The 20563-nt window shown below is 46.9% G+C and overlaps 1 protein-coding gene across 2 annotated transcripts in view; it reads right to left on the bottom strand.

Moving 5' to 3' along the window:
• The window catches only part of TJP2 (tight junction protein 2), a 137444-nt gene extending 117254 nt beyond the window's left edge, over nucleotides 1-20190 (bottom strand). Inside the window, exon 1 of one of the 2 annotated variants that reach the window (XM_025359010.1) lies at nucleotides 20089-20190. The gene's annotated coding sequence lies outside the window, so the exon portion shown is untranslated. Of the gene's footprint in view, nucleotides 1-18326; nucleotides 18419-20088 lie in introns of those variants that run through there. The other variant, XM_025359005.1, reaches the window with a different exon arrangement.
• Nucleotides 20191-20563: the final 373 nt, after the last annotated feature.

Here is a 20563-nt window from a genome sequence, read left to right as displayed (position 1 = left end):
TCCTGCTGTGGGAAGCAGAGGAAAGGGGGCTGGCTCTGGTGGGCCAGCTGGGGAGGCCCTCCCTTGTGCTTGTGATTCGTCCTAGATTTTTAACCCCTGCTACTGAATAGTTAAAGCCAAAATTAAAATCACTTAATCGAATGCCCTTCCCAAACAACTTGCATATATATAACAATTCATGGATTCTTTGAGTATTCTCAGTCCTAAGAAATAAAAACTTTAAGGCTGGGTGCAGTGGCTCACACCTGTAATCCCAGCACTTTGGGAGGCTGAGGCAGGCGGATCACCTGAGGTCAGGAGTTCGAGACTAGCCTGGCCAACACACAGTGAAACCCCATCTCTACTAAAAAAAAAAAATACAAAAATTAGCTGGGTGTGGTGGTGCACGCCTGTAGTCCCAGCTACTTGAGAAGCTAAGGCAGGAGAATCGCTTGAGCCTGGGAGGCGAAGGTGGCAGTGAGCCGAGATGGCACCACTGCATTCCAGCCTGGGCGACAGCGAGACTCTGTCTCTCAAAAAAACAAAAAGAAATAAAAAAACTTTGAACTCCTTATGTGAGGGAACACCACTCCCTATTACTGTTGGTAGAAATTGATCTTATGCTGTTTCTGCTATGAGCCTACAGTTGTAGGATTCTAGCAGTTCCCTTGCCTGGGAACACATGAGCAAGGAGATGTTGCACAGAATTCAGAATCTTGGCAGGAGCTGGTTTAAGACAAGTGTGGCTTGACCATTCATTGGGTGAGGGTAATATCAGTCATCTCTGCTCTGGAATTTTAGGGAAGGAACACCCCTCACATCAGAATTGGGAACTTGGTAGTGACTACACTGGGTAAGATGTGTTGGGATACAGCAGTCGGCTGACAGCAGCTGAAGAGAGTAGTTCACGTAATCCCACGCTGCACCTGCTGACACACCCCTCCCACTCTGTAGCATGAACTGGGAGACCACACTGCCTGGGAATGAAGTCCAGCTCCATCACTGACTAGCTGTGTGACTTTGGAAGAGTCAATATCTCTGCCTCAGTTTTCTGTAAAGCGGGGCTAATAACAATGCCTATCTCATAGAGTTGTTTTTAAAATTACACCAGTTATTACATGGAAAGCATTTAGCACATGTAACATCCAGCACATAATATACACCGTGTAAGTGTATTTTAATTTCCTTGCTGACTAGTTGTGGCTTCATTTCTTCCAGAAAGCTTTCTTTGGTTGAATCCCCAGACTGGGTTGGCTGTTCCTATTCTGCCTTCTCACGTACTTTGGGCTTCATCTATTAAAACTGGAACCACAATGACTTAAAATGTGTTTAAGCACGTGCGGAGGAAAGGGTGGGCACTCTGAGGCCATGGAAGATTAAGCAGAAGAAAGGAGGAGGCCGGGGCAGCTCTGAGGGTGTTTGAGTTCCATACTGATCTAAGCCTGCCCCCAACGCTCTTGGCAGCGGTCGCCTTCTTGCTCTAGACAAAGGTTTGACTCCAGGCAGAAGCCTGCCCAGTGACCACAGTGTTGTGCCCCAGCTGGCCAGAAAGGCCTCAGGGGACTCTGTGGCAGTATAGGGCCCTGTGGAGAAACTTTGTCCTGCTACAGAGCTGTTGCTCTTGGTAAACCCAGGAGACACTGCCGAGTTCGAGACAGAAGGACCTGGCTACGGGAGACCTGGTCTCGCTCTCGCTGCTCATCAATGGGAGATGGTAGCTGTGCCATGAGCTGCTGCATTAATAGCTCTCTTGATTTTAGGTAGAATTTCTTATTCTGCTTGAATTAGTTTCCTGGGGCTGCCACAACAAAATACCACAGACTGGGTGGCTTCAACAACAGAAATTCATTATCTCATGCTTGCAAATCTAAGACCAAGGTGCTGGGAGGGTGGGTCCTGCGAGGTCTGTGAGGGAAGGAGCTGCTCCAGGTCACTCTCTCTAGCTTGCGAAGGCCCATCTTTTCTCTATGTCTCCACATCACCCTCCCTCTGTATGTGTCTGTGTCCAAATTTCCTCCTCTTATAAGAACAGATTGGATTAGGGCCCACCTTAATGATCTCATTTTAGCGTGATTACCTCTATAAACACCGCATCTCCAAATAAAGGCACATTCTGAGGAACTGGGGGTTAGGACTTGAACATATAAATTTTGGAGGTGGGAAATACAATTCAACCCATAACACTGACTAAAGTAAAAGATTTTGTTTATTTGTTTGGTTGTTTTTTTGAGATGAAGTCTCACTCTGTCACCCAGGCTGGAGTGCAGTGGCTCAATCTCAGCTCACTGCAACCTCCGCCTCCAGGGTTCAAGCAATTCTCCCACCTCAGCCTCCCCAGCAGCTGGGATTACAGGTGCTAGCCACCACGCTCAGCTAATTTTTTTATATTTTTAGTAGAAGCAGAGTTTTACCATGTTGGCCAGACTGGTCTCGAACTCCTGACCTCAGGTGATCTGCCCACCTTGGCCTCCCAAAATGCTGGGATTATAGGCCTGAGCCACTGCACCCAGCCCTTTTTTTTTTTTTTTTTTTTGAGATAGAGTCTCGCTGTGTCACCCAGGTTGGAGTGCAGTGGTGTGATCTCGGCTCACTACAACCTCCGCCTCCCAGGTTCAAGTGATTCTCCTGCCTCAGTCTCTCAGGTAGCTGGGATTACAGGCATGCGCCACCACGCCCAGCTAATTTTGTATTTTGAGTAGAGATGGGGTTTCTCCATGTTGGTCAGGCTGATCTCAAACTCCCGACCCCGACCTCAGGTGATCCTCCCACCTCGGCCTCCCAAAGTGCTGGGACTAGAGGCATGAGCCACCACGCCCAGCCGCCGGGCTGCCTGGCTAATTTTTGTATTTTTAGTAGAGAAGGGGGTTTGCCGTGTTGGTGAGGCTGGTCTCAAACTCCGGACCTAAGTGATCTGCCACCTCAGCCTCCCAAAGTTCTGGGATTACAGGCATAAACCATGGTCCCTGGCCTTTTTGTTTGTTTGTTTGTTTGTTTTTGTTGTTGTTGTTTTTTAGTAAAGTTCTCACACAGTTTTGTCCTGTGATGGAAAAAGGTGAAAGCCCAGAAGTTCCTGATGGCCTGGATCTGTCCAGCTCTGTGATTGTGCCCATCATATACTTTATAGCAAACCAGCTGGGAAAAGAAAATCCTCCACCCTCAAGATGAGCCAATGTCTGATATATGAGAACAATCTAGGCTCTGGCAGCAGAAGCCAAATCCATCCAGACTCAAGAGGAGAAGCTAAAATCCACTTACAACTATTGTGAGCAAACAAGAAAGACATGGGACCTCCAGACAGTACAGAGGGTCTGGTATGGAACGGGCAGAATGTTGGTTCAAGACGAGAGAACTGGCAGTTCCTCTTGGAGAAGAGAACAGGGCTGATAAGTTGGAATCAGGGGATGGAGACCCTGCTGATGACAGGCAGAACGATGAGGCTGGTAGGCCGGGCGCGGTGGCTCAAGCCTGTAATCCCAGCACTTTGGGAGGCCGAGACGGGCGGATCACGAGGTCAGGACATCAAGACCATCCTGGCTAACACAGTGAAACCCCGTCTCTACTAAAAAATACAAAAAACTAGCCGGGCGAGGTGGCAGGCGCCTGTAGTCCCAGCTACTCGGGAGGCTGAAGCAGGAGAATGGCGTAAACCCAGGAGGCGAAGCTTGCAGTGAGCCGAAATCCGGCCACTGCACTCCAGCTTGGGCGACAGAGCAAGACTCCATCTCAAAAAAAAAAAAAAAAAAAAAAGAACGATGAGGCTGGAAAGTGATTGATGTTCCAAAGTCAAGCATGCCTCTGACCAACCACGTGGGACAGAAAAAATCAATTCTATACTAACCCTGTGGAAGAACAGAACAGAAAAGCAGACCCAAAGGGGCATCTTAAAGATGTCCAGATTGAGCAGCCCAAAGTCTTCCGGAGAGAGGAAATGAAATGACTGCGCCCTGTCATGAGAAAGAAATGGAGCCTGCTGGGATATTACCCATAAAAGTAGAGGAAGAGGAGGAAAGATCTGAGGCAAATGACAAGATGAGCTGTGACCAGGAGATCTGGGGACCTACAGAAAGCGATTCAAAGACCTTGAAGAAAGCTGGAAAGTCTCTTTCTTCTTCTCAAGGCCAGATTCTGTCCCTTGAAAAAAAAAGCTCAGCTGAGTACCGTGGCTCATGCTCGTATTCCCAGCACTTTGGGAGGCCGAAGCGGATCACTTGAGCCCAGGAGTTCAAGACCAGCCTGGGCAACATGACAAAACTCCATCTCAGCAAAAAAATACAAAAATTAGCTGGGCCTGGTGGTGCACATCTGTGGTTCCAGCTACTCAGGAGGCTGAGATGAGAGGATCGTTTGAGCCTGGGAGGCAGACGTTGCACTGAACTGTGATCGCACCACTGCACAGACCATCTAGCCTGGGCAACAGAGCGAAACCCTGTCAAGAAAGAAAGAAAGAAAGAAAGAGAGAAAGAGAGAGAGAGAGAGAGAGAGAGAGGGAAGGAGGGAAGGAAGGAAGAAAGGAAGGAAGGAGAGAGAGAGAGAGAAAGAAAGAAAGAAAGAGAGAAAGAGAGAAAGAGAAAGAGAGACAGAAAGAAAGGAAGGAAGGAAGGAAGGAAAAAGAAAGAGGAAGGAAGGAAGGAAGGAAGGAAGGAAGGAAGGAAGGAAGGAAGGAAGGAAGGAAGGAAGGAAGGAAGGAAAAAAAGAAGCTCATGATCATCGGTTGAAGAGTGTGGGCAGCTGGACAAAACCTCTGCTCATGACGGGAGGCTGCAGACCTGAGACAGAGAAGAACCAAAAGAACAATGAAACTCGAGCCACATAATTCAGGAATCCGGCAGAGCTAAGGCACCTGCCCTGGATCGCACAGCTCCTACGAGGCAGGGCTGACTCTCTCCACTCTGCTCAGTGCCTTCTGGAAGTGGATCCTCTAGCATCTGATGACACACACAGAGCATTGCTCTGAGCAGTGGGTGTTGCTTCCTTAGAGACAGGAGGGTCCCAACCTCTTCCCTCTCCTCCTGCTCTTTCCCAAATCTGTTTCCAGTGAATCCAAATGTGGAGTTCATGACAAGAGGATATCCTCTTCCTTCTCCTTCTCCAGGAAGCCTGAGTGAACACCCCCTACCACCATCACCAGGCTTCTCACCAAGGGGTCACTGTCCTCCTCATCCTCTCCCTCTCCCTCATGGGCTGAGTTCTTCCCCAGACATCCCCATCCAGGAAATGGATGTGAGTTTCCTCCTGCATTCAATGAGCTTGCATTTCTGAGCTTGCTAGTAGTCAAGATCCAGAAACACTGCAAAGTCTTTAAGACATTTTGTTCTAAATTTTCCTATAAAATATTTCCAAATCATCTACATTTATTTTTAGCTAAAAAAAACTTTTTTACATAAGTGGTTCTACATTTTCTCAAACTGTATTATGATTTGATTAGTATTATAAATTTTAGAATACCTTTTACACATCATTGAAGTTATTCTCATCATAGTATACACTCTACTAAAATGAATTGTACATTTTAACTCGATGACTCAGTTCATTATTTATTTTTTTCAGCAGAGATAAGGTCTCACGATGTCACCCAGACTGGTCTCAAACTCCTGGTCTCAAGTGATCCTCCCGCTTTGGCCTCCCAAAGTGCTGGGATTATAGATATGAGTCACTGCACCCATTATTCTTAAAAAAAACCTATTTTTTTTGTCAGCAGTTCAGCCACGAGACACATTTGAAATTGCAAAACACTTTCCTCTGCTATTGGTTCTATGGACCACAGTTACAAGATAAAGATAAAAGTTTCTTGGTGGTATCAAATTTGAATTGACATCAAAAAATGATGTCTCGGCCGGGCGCTGTTGCACACGCCTGTAATCCCAGCACTTTGGGAGGCCGAGGTGGGAGGATCACGAGGTCAGGAGATCGAGACCATCCTGGTCAACACGGTGAAACCCCGTCTCTACTAAAAATACAAAAAATTAGCCGGGCGCGGTGGCGGGCGCCTGTAGTCCCAGCTACTCCGGAGGCTGAGGCAGGAGAATGGCGTAATCCCGGGAGGCGGAGCTTGCAGTGAGCCGAGATCGGAGCAGAGCGAGACTCCGTCTCAGGAAAAAAAAAAAAAAAAAAAAAATTATGCCTCTTTGAGCATTCTGAGATAGCCTAAAAGGTAGGTATGATGTCATAGTCATCCTTCTATCTCTAATATCTCTCCTCACTCAGGAACTAGCATTTGACAGATGTCCAGTAATATTAGAGTTTACTTCTTGAGTCAGGCACATATAATGATTAAGACCCTAGACTTGGCTGGGCGGGATGACTCATGCCTGTAATCTCAGCACTTTGGGAGACTGAGGCGAATGGATCACGTGAGGCCAGGAGTTTGAGACCAGCCTGGCCAACATGGTGAAATACCATCTCTACTAAAAATGCAAAAATTAGGCCAAGCACGGTGGCTTACGCCTGTAATCCCAGCACTTTGGGAAGCCGAGACAGGTGAATCACGAGGTCAAGAGATCGAGACCATCCTGGCCAACATGGTAAAACCCCATCTGTACCAAAAATACAAAAATTAGCTGGGTGTGGTGGTGCAAGCCTATAGTCCCAGCTCCTCGGGAGGCTGAGGCAGGAGAATTGCTTGAACCCGGGAGGTGGAGGTTGCAGTGAGCCGAGATCGCACCCCTGCACTCCAGCCTGGCAAAAGAGTGAAACTCCGTCTCAAAAAAAAAAAAAAAAAAAAAAAATTAGCTAGGTGTAGTGGCTCGTGCCTGTAATCCCAGCCACTCGGGGGCTGAGGCAGGAGAATCACTTGAATCCGGGAGGCAGAGGTTTCAGTGAGATGAGATCGTGTCACTGTACTCCAGCCTGGGTAACAGAGCAAGACTCTGCCTCAAAAAACAAACAACAACAACAACAACAACAACAACAAGAAAAACCTAGACTCTAGAAGCAGACTGCCTGGTGAGAATCCAGGTTTACACTTAACTAGCAAATCACTTAAACTCTTCAGGGCCTGGGTTTCCTCATCTGTAAACTGGGGATAATAATGGCACGTACCTAGTGAGATTGTTTGAGAATGAAATGTAATGACTATATGCAAAACACTTAGGTCCTGTCCCATCCAAAGTGCTATTAGAGTGCCAGCCATGATTATTTACTCAGCAAATAGTTACTGGCCTGGGTTGCTAAGAACTGAATGTTTGTATCTCCCCAAAATTCATGTGTTGAAGCCCTAACCTCCAGTGCGATGGTATTTGGAGATAGGACTTTTGGGAAGTAATTAGGTTTAGATGAGGTCATGAGGGTGGGAACCTCATGATGGGATTAGTGTCCTTACAACAAGAGGGAGAAGGAGAAACAGCTCTCTCTCTCTCTCTCTGTTTCTCTCTCTCTCTCTCTCCCTCTCTCTCTCTCTCTCCATACTCAATGCATCTAGGAAAGGCCATGTGAGCACATAGCAAGATGGTAGCTGTCTGCAAGCCAGGAAAAGGGCCCTCAGCAAGAACCCAACCATGCTGGCACCTGGTATCAAACCTCATGTCTCCAGAGCGCTGAGAAACAAATGTCTGTTACTCAACCCACCTAGTCATTGGTACTTCATTATAGCAGCCCGAGCTGACTAAGGCACAGCTCAGACAGGTCTTTCAGGTTGCTGGGTCATACTTCCTCTATCGACCCTGGGTTTCTTGACCCCAGTTTGTCTTGCTTGAGTGGAGCACTTCAGCCTTCCAAGTGGACACTTAGTTCTTGCTGCAGTCCTGCCCTGTGGCAGCTGAGGTGCTGGTGACCACTGCTCCACTCTCCACCTCCATCTGGAGGACTCCTAGCTCTCCAGGTGTGCACCCCACAGGACCAGCCCTTCAGGCCTCCACCACCATCCACACTCCAGACAACAACCCCACATTGCCCAGGGTAGCAACATTGTGACCTCCTATTTCTCCCTCTTCCCAGGAGAGACTGCCTGCACCTGCTGCAGGACTTGTGTCACTGCTCAGTCTCTGATGGTTATATTTATGTTTACCTGTTCACCATCTGCCTCCTCCAGACTGTAAGCTCTGCTCTGAGGGCAGAGACCTATTTTGCTGACATTGTATCCATTTCATGTTGGGTGTTCTAGTCCAACTCCATACTCATTCATTCATTCCCTCCACATCCCGAGCCAGTCCCTATCAAACACTCTGATTGACATTGGAGATTCAAATAATACCACATCATCCTTGCCCTCAAGAATCACCCAGTCTAATGGAGCAACAAGCAACTGCGACCCAGCATGCTGTAATATGGATGGGAGTGACCATGGAACAGGACAAAGGAGAGCACAAACAATCCTGTCCAAGGGGCTTGGTTTGGGAAAGAGAAAGAGATAAAAGAGAAAATACTTGAGTTGGGTCTTAATAATAGGTGTACACATTCCTTAGGCTGACAAAATAAATCTGGGGCATCCAGGCAAAGAGAAAAGTGCCTTCAAGAGCCAGAAAAATGAGGCTGGGCGTGGTGGCTCACATCTGTAATCCCAGAACATTGGGAGGCTGAGGCAGGCAGGTCACTTGAGATCAGGAGTTCGAGACAAACCTGGGTAACATGGTGAATGAAACCTCATCTCTATTAAAAATACAAAACTTAGCTGGGCATGGTGGCACACACTGTAGTCCCAGCTACTCAGGAGGCTGAGGCAGAGGAATCACTTGAACTCAGGAGGCGGAGACTGCAGTCAGCCAAGATCAGCCACTGTACTCCAGCCTGGGTGACAGAGCGAGACCCCGTCTCAAAAAAAAAAAAAAAAACCAGAAAAATGAAACAGGAAAGCATTCTTAGACCAGTAAGCAGAGCAACGTGGCAGGAATGCAGGCTTGTGTGCACCTATGAGCCCAGGGCTGAAGGGAACGCCTCTGAAGTGACTTGCAGAGTGAGGATGCAGCAGATGCCAGTCCTTCCAGTGAACACACACCTCTCCTTGGCTAGGCGTCGCTAAGTCATTATTTAGTGAGCATTTCTACTGTGCCACCCCCTGAAGTAAGTACCCTACATACACGACCTTGTTTAGTTCTCACAACAGCCTTAAAAGAAAAGGTGGGCATGGTGGCTCATGCCTGTAATCCCAGCACTTTGGGAGGCCGAGGCAGGAGGGTTGCTTGAGCTCAAGCGTTCGAGACCAGCCTGGGCAATATGTTGAAACCCTGTCTCTACAAAAAATACAGAAATTAGCCGGGTGTGTTGGCACATGCCTGTAGTCCCAGCTATTTGGGAGGCTGAGGTAGGAGGATCCTTGGAATCCAGGACGCAGAGGTTTCAATAAGTCGAGATTGTGCCACTGCACTCCAGCCTGGGCAACCAGTGAAACCCTATCTTTTAAAAGGTTATAAATTGTCCCTGTTTTTAGATGAAGAAATGAAGAAATCTAGGCACCAGGTGACTAAGTAACTTGCCCAAGGCACACAGGTAATAAATACTAGAGGTGTGATTCCTACCCAGTTTGGTCTGATTATAAAATTTGTGCCTTCTGATTCCCACTAAGTCTACCAGGTGGATACCCTAGGGCCCTTGGTATATCCTCATAGCAATGATTTAACTGCCCTTTTCCTCATTCATTCCCTCTAGAAGTGGGTCTCATGAGGGCAGAGACTTTACCCTGCTCACCATGGTATCCTTAGCACCTTGGCACAGCACCTCAAAGGGTATAGGCATTGATAAGCCCCTGTTAAGAATGAATAAATGGATGAATGAATGCACAGGACTTTGAACTCTTTTCCATCCTTCTTTATCCCTGTAGTGTGGGAATCCCAGTTATTCTGAACCCCGGATCTAAGTGCAAAACCCCAGTGCACTTCCTTCCACCTTCTCCTGCAGTACCAGGCCCTGAGGCTGCATTAACAGATCCCTTCTCCAAGTTCAGGGGTCCCCACAACCATCCTCACCTGCCACTCTCATCCCCATCCAAAAGGTAACATAGCAAGCCTGACTGTTATCCTTTGAAAGATCCACTTACAAGGTGGCTCTCAGCTGATGCCTGAGAATTTGGATTCCCACCATTGCCAGGACTGGTAAGAGCCACACTGTCCCTAAACTGTACAAACCATGTGGTTTATGCTGAACAGCTGCTTTCCTTGTGTGAGTCTGAAATTTGGGTAGCTGGTAGGCAGAGGACACCAGTGTAACAATCCCCCAGTAAAAACCCGGGACAGTGAGTCCCTTACAAGCTTCCCTGGTTGATAACATTTCACACGTGTGGTCACAACTAGTTGCCAGGGAATTCAGCACATCACGTGTAACTCCACTGGGAGAGGAACCTTGGAAGCTTGTGCCTGGTTTCCTTGGACTTCGCTCCTGTACTTTTCCCCTTGGTTTATTTTGCTTTGCATCTTTGAGCCGTAATAAATCATAGCCATGAGTACAATCCTATGCCGAGTCCTGTGAGTCCTCCTAGTGAATCATCGAAACTTGTGGGGGGCGGTCTTGGGGATTCCAAGACACTCCCTCTCCACAGATGCAGGGTTGTGAAATATTTCCTGTCCAGTCCTGTCCATTAACCAGAGGAATTGCATACCCAGGGCCTAAAGGGGCCAGCAGGAATGTTCATGTGTGCAAAGGGTGAGTGGGATCAAGGGCAAATTGGAAAGTCTAAACTAAGGAGCTGCTACTCCTGACCACACAGCAAGTCACCAGGCAGTTAGTTTACAAGCACTGATATTAAATCACCTTGCTCTCTGCTAACAACAGGTGCCCCGAAGGATAACAGAGAACACCTTGGGGCAGGCTTTGGCCTCTTTCCGAAACCCAAGAGAAATATTTTACATCCTCAGACACAATGAGGATTCCTTTAAAATGAAATATACAATCAAATTAGGGATGTTTCTCTCGGCTTTGTGACATGAGCGGGAAGGGTAGAACACAGCTCACTTTCAGAGGACCCAGCACCCGTCGGCCACTGCCCTTCTTGGATTTCTTTCCTATAGCAAACCTCCTGACCTTCACAACATGGATTGTCAAAAACACTTCCATATGTCAGCACCCACTCTCAGAATCGGCTTATATCAAGTTATGCTAAGAAGACTGGATGCCTAAAGCTATTAAGCTGAGCAGGCAAATGCACACAAGGACACAAACTCCAGTTTTAGAGATGACAGTAACTCCTTGCACAAAGAACCTTTGCTTCTGGTTTGTAAAACTCATCCTGGTTTTAGGTTGATTATCAGTGACAGGCAGAAAGAGGAAGAGAACTTAGTCATGACCCCTGGGACTATGGCCGGAAAGACTGAAGGAATTCCCTAATCTTACAGGAAAGTCCACATGTGACCCTGTGGCCTCAAGCAGCACATCCCACTGCCCAGGGATGCTGCCCTTCCTGAAGGTATGGTGGAAAGGCCAGGCCTGCACAGCTACTACACCTACCATCCGGGTGACCGCTCAGTCCCTCCCCTGACACCAACACCGATACATGTCGTCACTCTCCTGAACCTTTACAGAGGAGTTTGTGGGTCTTCACTCACCCAGGTCTCCTCATAACCCTCTGTCCATTCCTTCCCCATCTCTTAGCTGGTTCTGATCTGCCTCGCAGCCACCCCTCCCCACAGTATTCCTGCATTCGCCCTCAGCACTTGTCTATGCGCCCTGCTTTGGCTGGTACCTACCAAGCCACCTGGTACTTGGTGGCTGGTACTCCACCAAGCCCCTGCACACACAGGATGCCCAGACCAGCCTCAAGCCTGGCCCCTTCCCTCAGCAAGTTCCGATCCTGCACTTCCAAAGGCCTCCAAACCTCTGGTTCTCAAAGTGGGATTCCCAGAGCAGCAGCAGCAGCATGACCTGGGTGGGCACTCTTAGACACACATTCTTGAGCCCCCACGCCCGATCTACGCAATCAGAAACTCCAGGAGGGGGGCCCGTGATCTGTATTTTGACAAGCCTTCCAGATGGTTCAGATGCAAACTAATGTTTGAGAATCACTGCACTACACACTTCCATTCACCTATCCCACTGCTGTCTCAAAGAATCCTCAAATGGAAGTTTTCTTTTTCTAAATCCAGCTGACTTCCCTAGTTCTCTGCTATTACCGACATTTCCCCATAATACAAGATCCAAACAGTATAACCTGAGGTCAATATAGCGAGCCTCCAAAACACAACAGATATTTAAGAAACTCAATACTGGCTTGTGACTGTAGAGAACGAAGATAATTCTCCATGGCTACAAAGAAAAAACACTGCCATGCAGCTTGGGAAAGAAAGAACAAAAATGCACTGACTTGTGAAAAATGTCTTATTAGTCTACTCTTTTTTTACTCTTTTTTTTTGAGACAGAGTTTCGCTCTTGTCCCCCAGGCTGTAGTGCAATGGCATGATCTCAGCTCACTACAACCTCCACCTCCTGGGTTCAAGCGATTTTCCTGCCTCAGCCTCCCAAGTAGCTGGGGTTACAGGCATGCCACCACACCCAGCTAATTTTTGTATTTTTAGTAGAGATGGGGTTTCACTATGTTGGCCAGGCTGGTCTCGAACTCCTGACCTCAGGTGATCCTCCTGCCTCAGCTTCCCAAAGTGAGCCACCGCGCCCGGTTTTAGTCTCGAACTCCTGACCTCAAGTGATCTGCATGCCTCAGCCTCCCAAGGTGCTAGGATTACAGGCGTGAGACACTGTGCCCAGCCTTAGTGTACTCTTCATTTGGCAGTACTTGAGAATAAAATAAAGAGTACCCTAATAAAATATATAGACAATGTATTAATATGATTTTAAAGTATATTATTGTATGTTTTAGTAAGTAGAATTGACGGAGTTTTTTGGGGGGTGGGGGACAGGTCTTGCTCTGTTGCCCAGGTGGAGTGCAATGGTGCAATCACAGCTCACTGAAGCCTTGACCTCCCAGGCATAAAGGATTCTCCCACCTCAGCCTCCTGAGTTGCTGGGAGAACAGGCACACGCCACCATGCCTGGCTAATTTTTCATATTTTTAGTAGAGACCGGGTTTCACTATGTTGGCCAGGCTGGTCTGGAACTCTTGGATTCAAGTGATCTGCCCACTTCAGCCTCCCAAATATCTCTCCCTGGTATTACAGGCGTGAACCACCTCATCTGGCCCTGACAGATGTTAATCAATAAATATTTTGGTGAAAGAGTTTAAAATGTCCACCATGTGCACTAGCCCATTTGTGTGTGTGTGTTATTAATATCTTAGTGTATGATTTTTTTCATGGACATTAAATCAGCAGGTAGAATAGTAAGTCCCTGCTTACTTACTCCCCATCAACCCCAAGAAACTATGTATTCATTAATTCTTCATTCAAATCTTTAGGAACATCAGGTATTACACTAGGCCCTGAGGCCTAAGCTGAAAGAAACTCCAAAAGAGCAAAGGGCTCAATTTACATTTTCAGTATTCTCATCTAAACCATTGAAACTGGAGAATCTATTCAAAACAGCATTTTCTCTTACCCTGTGTCATTTTCCCTTGGAAAAGAATCAAGAAAAAAGGCCAGGAACAATGGTCTAATAAGCACATGAAAAGTTAAATATTCAACATCATTAGCCATCAAAGAAGTAAAATCCAAAATCACACACCAACTAGCATGGTTAAAATTTAAAAAGACAGACAACAGTAATAATGTATGTGTATGAAGACGTGGAATTGGAACCCCGAATACCTGGCTGGTGGGACTGTAGAAGAATGTAGCCACTCTGGAAAACAGTGTGGCAATTCCTGAAAATATTAAATATGGAGTTACCATATATTTGCCACTTCTAGGTATGTACCCAAGCAAATGAAAACATATGTCCACATAAAAACCTGTACATGAGTGTTCATAGCAACATTATTCATAACAGCCAAAAAGCAGAAACAATCCAGATGCCCATGATGGATGAATGGATAAGCAAAACATGACATGTTCATGCAATGGATGATTATTCAGCAATAAAAAGAATAAAGTAGTGGCCTGGCATGATGGCTCACACCTATAATCTTAGCACTTTGGGAGGCTGAGGCAGGAGGACTGCTTGAGGCCTGAAGTTCAAGGCTGCAGCAGTGAAACATGACTGTGCCACTGCACTCCAGCCTGGGCAACAGAGCAAGATCCTGACTCAAAAAAAAAAAAAAAAAAAAAAAGGAACATATACATACTACAATGTACATAAGCCTTTAGTTTTTGTTTCTGTAGAGACAGGTTTCACCATGTTGCCCAGGCTGGTCTCAAACTCCTGGACTCAGGTAATCCTCCCACCTCGGTCCCCCAAAAGAGTGGGATTACTGGCATGAACCACAGCTCCCATAGATAAACCTCGCAAACATGCTAAGTGGAAGAAGCCAGACATGAAGGGCCGCATAGTCTATGATTCCATGAAAAGTTCAGAATAGGTTAATCTATAGGGACAGAAAGTAGATTCCTGGTAGCCTAGTTGGGGTGGGGGGAATATTGACAGGAGCCAGCTAAGGGGTGGAGGGGGTTTACTGGGGAAAATGTTCTTTGGGGGGCATTAAAAACATCTTTCTTTTTTTTAATGTTTTTTTTTTTTTGAGACAGGGTCTTACTGTGTCGCCCAGGCTGGAGTCCAGGGGCATGATCATAGCTTGCCGAAGCCCCAATCTCTTGGGCTCAAGTGATCCCCCAACTCGGTCTCCTGAGTAGCCGGTACTATAGGCATAGACTACCACGCCCAGCTAATTTTTAAGGTTTTTGTAGAGACAGTGGTCTCCCTATGTTGCCCAGGCTGGACTTGAACTCCTGGGCTCAAGCAATCCTCCCACCTCAGCCTTCCAAACTGCTGGGATTACAGGCACGAACTACCACACCTAGCCTTGAAAATCTCTTAATATTGATTGTGGTGATGGTTAACAACTCCATGAATATACTAAAAGACATTGAATTGTAGACTAAATAGGTGAATTATATAGTATGTGAATTATATCTCAATGTAACTATTTAAAACAAAAATGGCCAAAGCTAAAAGAGAATTATAGATAGCCTCAGTTAACTAAAAAGTAAACTGAAAAGTGCTAGGTCAATGTATGGCTTTTTCTATTTCCTTTGCATTATAAATTTCTCCCAAATGGAGGTGAGCAGACTTTGTTATCATTTTGCATTTTACAAGCCTTTGTACAAATAAGGTCTGTTTGAGTCTTCACTATAATTCAGGAGCAAGAAAATTATTTCCTTTTTTTATATAACAGCATGTTGCAGCTTCGAGCTTATGAGATTTACTGTGGTTCATTCAGCTGGTTGTAGCAGAGGTCAGTTCTTCTGCACCTAAATCCTGGGTCCTTTCTTCTACACTGTGTAGCATTTCAGGGTGCCAGGTAGGTACTGTCATGCAGAGATGACACTTCTGACCGATCTCAATAAGAAAATGCCCAAGCCTTGATTTTTGGGGGAGCTGGCCTAGCCAACCTAAGACCCCATTCAAGTATAATCTAACTTATCGGAGGTCTCATGGTACCATGGAAAGAACCTTTTGCTTTTGAGTCCTTTGCTGTTTTGAAATTTATTTCCATTTTGGCTCATCCTTTTATTTGCCTCAGGGCCTAGCACAGTACCTGATGTTCCAAAAGATTTGAATGAAGAATTTATGAATACTGTACACAGTTTGTCATGCATTACATCTCAATATAACTGTTGGAGGTGAAGGGGAGTGAGTAAGGAATTTCTTATTCTACGTGGGAGGACCATGAAAAGAATCATGATTTCAAGCAAGAAGACCCAAAGTGGCCTCAATTTTCTCTTCCGTAAAATGAGAAAAAAAGAAATACCATGTTCACGGTTGTCATAAAGATTTAATGGGAGTATATCTGAAAAACCCTGTTTCGCAATGGGTGCACAACTAATGTTCATTAATGCTAAATCAAATACTAGCCCAGTACCTTGATATCTCCTATGGAGACCAGTAGTTCTGGACACTGGGGATTCTAAAGTTCAGTGACGATAAATATCAAAAGGTGCTGATTAGATTTGCCAAACTTGAACTGTCTACCTAATTATAAGGAAGAAACTATTGTTAATTTTATTTCATGTTGTATATAAAATTGTGTTCTCTTGTAACTTCAGATTAATTTTATATCTTGGTTTGCACTCACATTTGAGTGTGTGTGCGTGTGCATGTGTGTTTATTTTAGTGACCCCCAAACCTAGTTACATATCAGAATCAAGGTGGGCCAGGCGCAGTGGCTCATGCCTGTAATCCAGCACTTTGGGAGGTGGAAGCCGAGGTGGGCAGATCACCTGAGGCCAGGAGTTCAAGACCAGCCTGGCCAACATGGACAAACCCTGTCTCTACTAAAAATTAGCTGGGCATTGTGGTGCATGCCTGTAGTCATAGCTGCTTGGGAGACTGAGGCACAAGAATTGCTTGAACCCAGGAGGCAGAGGTTGCAGTGAGCTGAGATGGCGCCAGTGCACTCCAACCTGGATGACAGAGTTAGACTCTGTCTCAAAAAAAAAAAAAAAAAAATCATTCAGGGTGCTATTAAATGCACAGATTGTAGTATAAAGACTTTGACTTGGCCAGGCACAGTGGCTCACACCTGTAATCCCAGCACTTTGGGAAGCCGAGGTAGGTGGATCACCTGAGGTCAGGAGTTTGAGACCAGCCTAACTAACATGGAGAAGCCCCGTCTCTACTAAAAATACAAAAATTAGCTGTGCGTGGCAGCACATGCCTGTAATCCCAGCTACTTGGGAGGCTAAGGCAGGAAAATCGCTTGAACCTCGGAAGCAGAAGTTGTAGTAAGCCAAGATTGTGTCATTGCACTCCAGCCTGGGTGACAAGAGCGAAACTCCATCTCAAAAAAACAAACAAAAAAAAGAGTTTGACTTAGTAAATCTGGAATATTTGGAGAGTTTCAACTTTTACTAAGCTACCAGGTGATTCCCCAAACATCACTGAATCACTGATAAAACCATTCACTGGACATTTTCTAAGAAATGTTTTTTTATGTAGATTGCAAAACGCAATCATTTACCAAATAAAACTCTGAACTATGTTGTTATTTCAGAAGAGAACATACTATAGGAGGGCAAACCTTTTCTCTCCTGCCTTACTAGAATTAAAAGGACGTAATAACATTCTGAAAGTCTGTGAATGCAGGAATCTTCTGAAGAGAGAATGTTCTGCCAAATCTTGCCGTTTGAATTATCTTCATTCACCATTTCAAAGGGACTTTTCAATCAAAGGAAGCTGTAAATTCTTACTACAAGTTGATAACCTCATTCTGATGAAAGTCATAACACAAGAAGAGTCAAGGGTCAAGAAAAAATAGCGGAGGCTCACACCTGTAATACCAACACTTTGGGAGGCCAAGGCGGGAGGATGGCTTAAAGCCAGGAGTTCGAGACTAGACTGGGCAGCAAAGCGAGAACCCGATCTACAGAAAAAAATAATAATAATAATTTAAACTAGCCTCTGCAAAAATAAACAAAATTAGCCAGGCGTGGTAGCGTGCACCTGTAGTCCCAGCTACTTGGGAGGCTGAGGTGGGAGTATCACTTGAGCCTGAGAGGTTGAAGCTGCAGTGAACCAAAATTGCACCACTACACTCTAGCCTGGAAACACAGCAAGTCTCTGTCTCAAAAAATAAAATAAAATAATGAAAAAACAAAAACAAAAAAACTAAACCCAATATCAACAGGACACCTAAGATGAGGCCAGTTCAGAGAAGTGCAGAGTTAGAGATCATCAGGCATCTATGCATAGCTAATTAGAGCAGGTTGAGCACTGGGTAACTCCATTCCATTTCAGTCAAAATAGGAAACCCTTGAGGGTTTACAGTTGTCTCTATTAAAGAAAGTACATGTACTCTAAGAACCTTGATCTATAGTGCTTTGTCTACCCAGGAATTCCCAAATGTTTGTTCATATTCTTCCAGCGTGATTCTACTACACATTTACTATACATTCTCTTATTTTTTGAGACATTTACTGTACATTCTTATTCAACATCTTCTGCTTCCTCCAAAAAATATAATAATAATAATTAAAAGTATCCAGAAGCCCAGGGGCTGAGGAAAGGAGGGAATAGGGTATTCTAATGGCTTTCTGTTTGGGATGATGAAAAAGTTCCGGAAATGGGTAGTGGTGATGGTGACAAAACATTGTGAATGTACTTAATGCCCGTGAATTAAGGGTACATTTTTAAATGGTTAAAATGGTACATTTTATTTTATGTACATTTTACCAAATATAATCATAAAAATCATAGAATCAAAAAAAAAAAATCACAGGCCAGTATGTTAATCACATTTCCTGTCACCCTGGGGTGCAGGTGCTCTAATCCATGCGGCTGTAGAGTGTTTGTCCTGGTGGGCAAAACAAAGATTCAAATACATAACTTGATGGAAATGTAAAGCACGCCTTGAAAGCTGAACAGAAAACTTCCCTCCAACATACCTAGGCCAGCGCTTCTCAGAGTTTAATGTGCAAACGGATCCCTTGGGTGATCTTGATTCAGCAGATCTGGGTGGGGCCTGAGATCCTGCATTTCAAAAGGCCTCCAGGTAATGCAACCGTGAACAAGGACCTTACTTAAAGTGGCAAGACACCTGAACACTTCAAAGTACACAGAATGTCACCCTATCACCAACTAGAATAACAGTCTCCTCACCAGGAGACGAAGAGGATAGATAGTATCTCTCAAGTGAATTAGTTAAGGGCTTAATTTACCTATGGACCACGTTTGTGGAAATGCGTTTAGAAACCTGGACAGAAGACCTGCCTGCGGAGGCCTCCCTACGGAACCCGCCCACCTCTGGGACTGGGAAGCAGCCACAGACAATAAGGATAGTTGAGACACTTAGTTGCGCAGAAAGCCCTCGTGCAAACTTCAAAACACTCTTGAAAATGCCCTTCTCAAGCTCGAAGAATGCCTGGAATTCAGTGGCCTTTTTCCAACATAAAGATCTCTGACTCAGTTTTGACTGAGAGCTCCCTACAGAAGAACCTTGCAATGCATCCCTGGAAAACTGACAACGCCCTGTATATGCTGACAAGCTCGGCCCCTCCCTTACAAATGGGTCAGAAAGCGAAATTTGTTGCTGTTGTTGTTGTTGTTTAAATGTTTTCTAAGGCTCTGCCGCGTTAGATGGAGGAGATCCCCGTTTTTCGGGCTGCGCGGGCAGGGCGAGCACCTCCAGGGCTGTACAGTCAAGCTCTCTGGAGTGCGGAGTTTTCAAGCCCCGCGGCGGAGGCTCAGCGGGCACTCAGCCCCACCAGCTTCCAATAACCAGCGCCGCGCTCCGCCCGCGTCACTCCAAGGCACCGGCTCCTGCCCCCTCCAGATACGGTTGGCTGCGCCAACAGAAACTCAAAGGCCCTTTTAATCGGGTAATAGAGAAGCTCAGCAGAAAGTGAAACAGTTTCCATCCCTTGAGTGAAAGGGTGCCAGGTCAGGGAGGAGAAAGAAGGTGGCTCCCAGACACCTGTGGCTGCCGCAGGTGCGTGTTCAGACACACCTGTTGATGATTCCCCCAAAGAGACCCTGTGAGGCGCTGCCGCCTCGGGGGCGATGGGGGAAGCAGGGAAAAAGTAAATGCCCCATGAAGTACACCGCACACTCTGCAGAGAAACCTAGAGGACGTCAACCCCTACTTACTCGCGCTGCCCCTCACCCCCGCCTGCACAAACGACCCAGGGCACCAGCGCGAATTCTCGCCCACCAAATCATTCGCTGGCCAAAGTAGGGACAGGAGGGAAGGCATCTCGGCAACGCCTGGGCACAAGCTGCCGCGCCTCGGCGGCTCTCCCAGGGCGCGCTGCAGGCAGCACCCGGGCCGGGGAGGGAGACAGAGGAGGGTACTCGCCTAGAGCGGGTGGCGGCCGCGGCCGGCGGTGTCGGGCGCTGGGCGAGGACGAGGGCGGCTCTCCCGGGCGCTGGGCGGCGCGGCTCTAGTTGCTGGGCTGGTGTCCTCTGCGCTCCCTGCGCGCGTCGCTGGCAGCACTTCACCCGAGCCGGAGTGCGGGAGGCTCCCCGGGAATGGGAGGGCGCCAGCGGCCTCCGCGGCTGCTCCTGTATATTATTGTGACTTGGGCTATTTCCTGTTTAGAGGTTTGAGAGAAGGGGGAAAAAAATCCAGGGTGGGGGCAGGGGGAATTGGGCGGTGGCGAGCCAGAGAGCGGCGGCCGGGAGGGGAAGGAGGTGGGCGGCGGCTGTCACCTTCTTCCTTGAGACCGGAGGGTTCTGGGCGCGCGAGACCCGGGAGGGAGAAGCAGCTGCTCGCAACGCTACTTTGGGGTGTCGGGAAGGGCGGACAGGGTGGGCCTGCACGGACGCCACCCAGCGGTGGGGCAGGGGCCGCGGCCGCCTAGGAGACCTTTGTCACTGGAGTCCGCGCGCCCACTTTGCCGCCTCTTTTCTTTTACACAAAACTGCAGCTGAGCTTCTTTCCAGAGCGGGTGCAAGAGGAATTTGCTGGGCTTATTTCTCTATGCGTGCCCAGGTCCGCTTCCTGATCCTCTCCAGGGTGTGGGCAAGGAGGAGGTCAGCTCCTCTACGCTTCAAAGCCCCCGGGAAGCATGGTTGTGGGCCACTGTGGGTGCGCGGGGGGCTCTTGGAGGGGCGGGGAGGTCACAGGTTTTATTGAGGGGTGTGAGACAAGTTAACGATTTTAGTGTAAAGTTAACTTTTATGG

Source organism: Theropithecus gelada, chromosome 15 (genome assembly GCF_003255815.1).
Source record: "Theropithecus gelada isolate Dixy chromosome 15, Tgel_1.0, whole genome shotgun sequence".
Taxonomy (NCBI): Eukaryota; Metazoa; Chordata; class Mammalia; order Primates; family Cercopithecidae; genus Theropithecus; species Theropithecus gelada.
The sequence above is the reverse complement of the archived record's forward strand: the minus strand, read 5'-3'. Positions and strand labels throughout refer to the sequence as shown.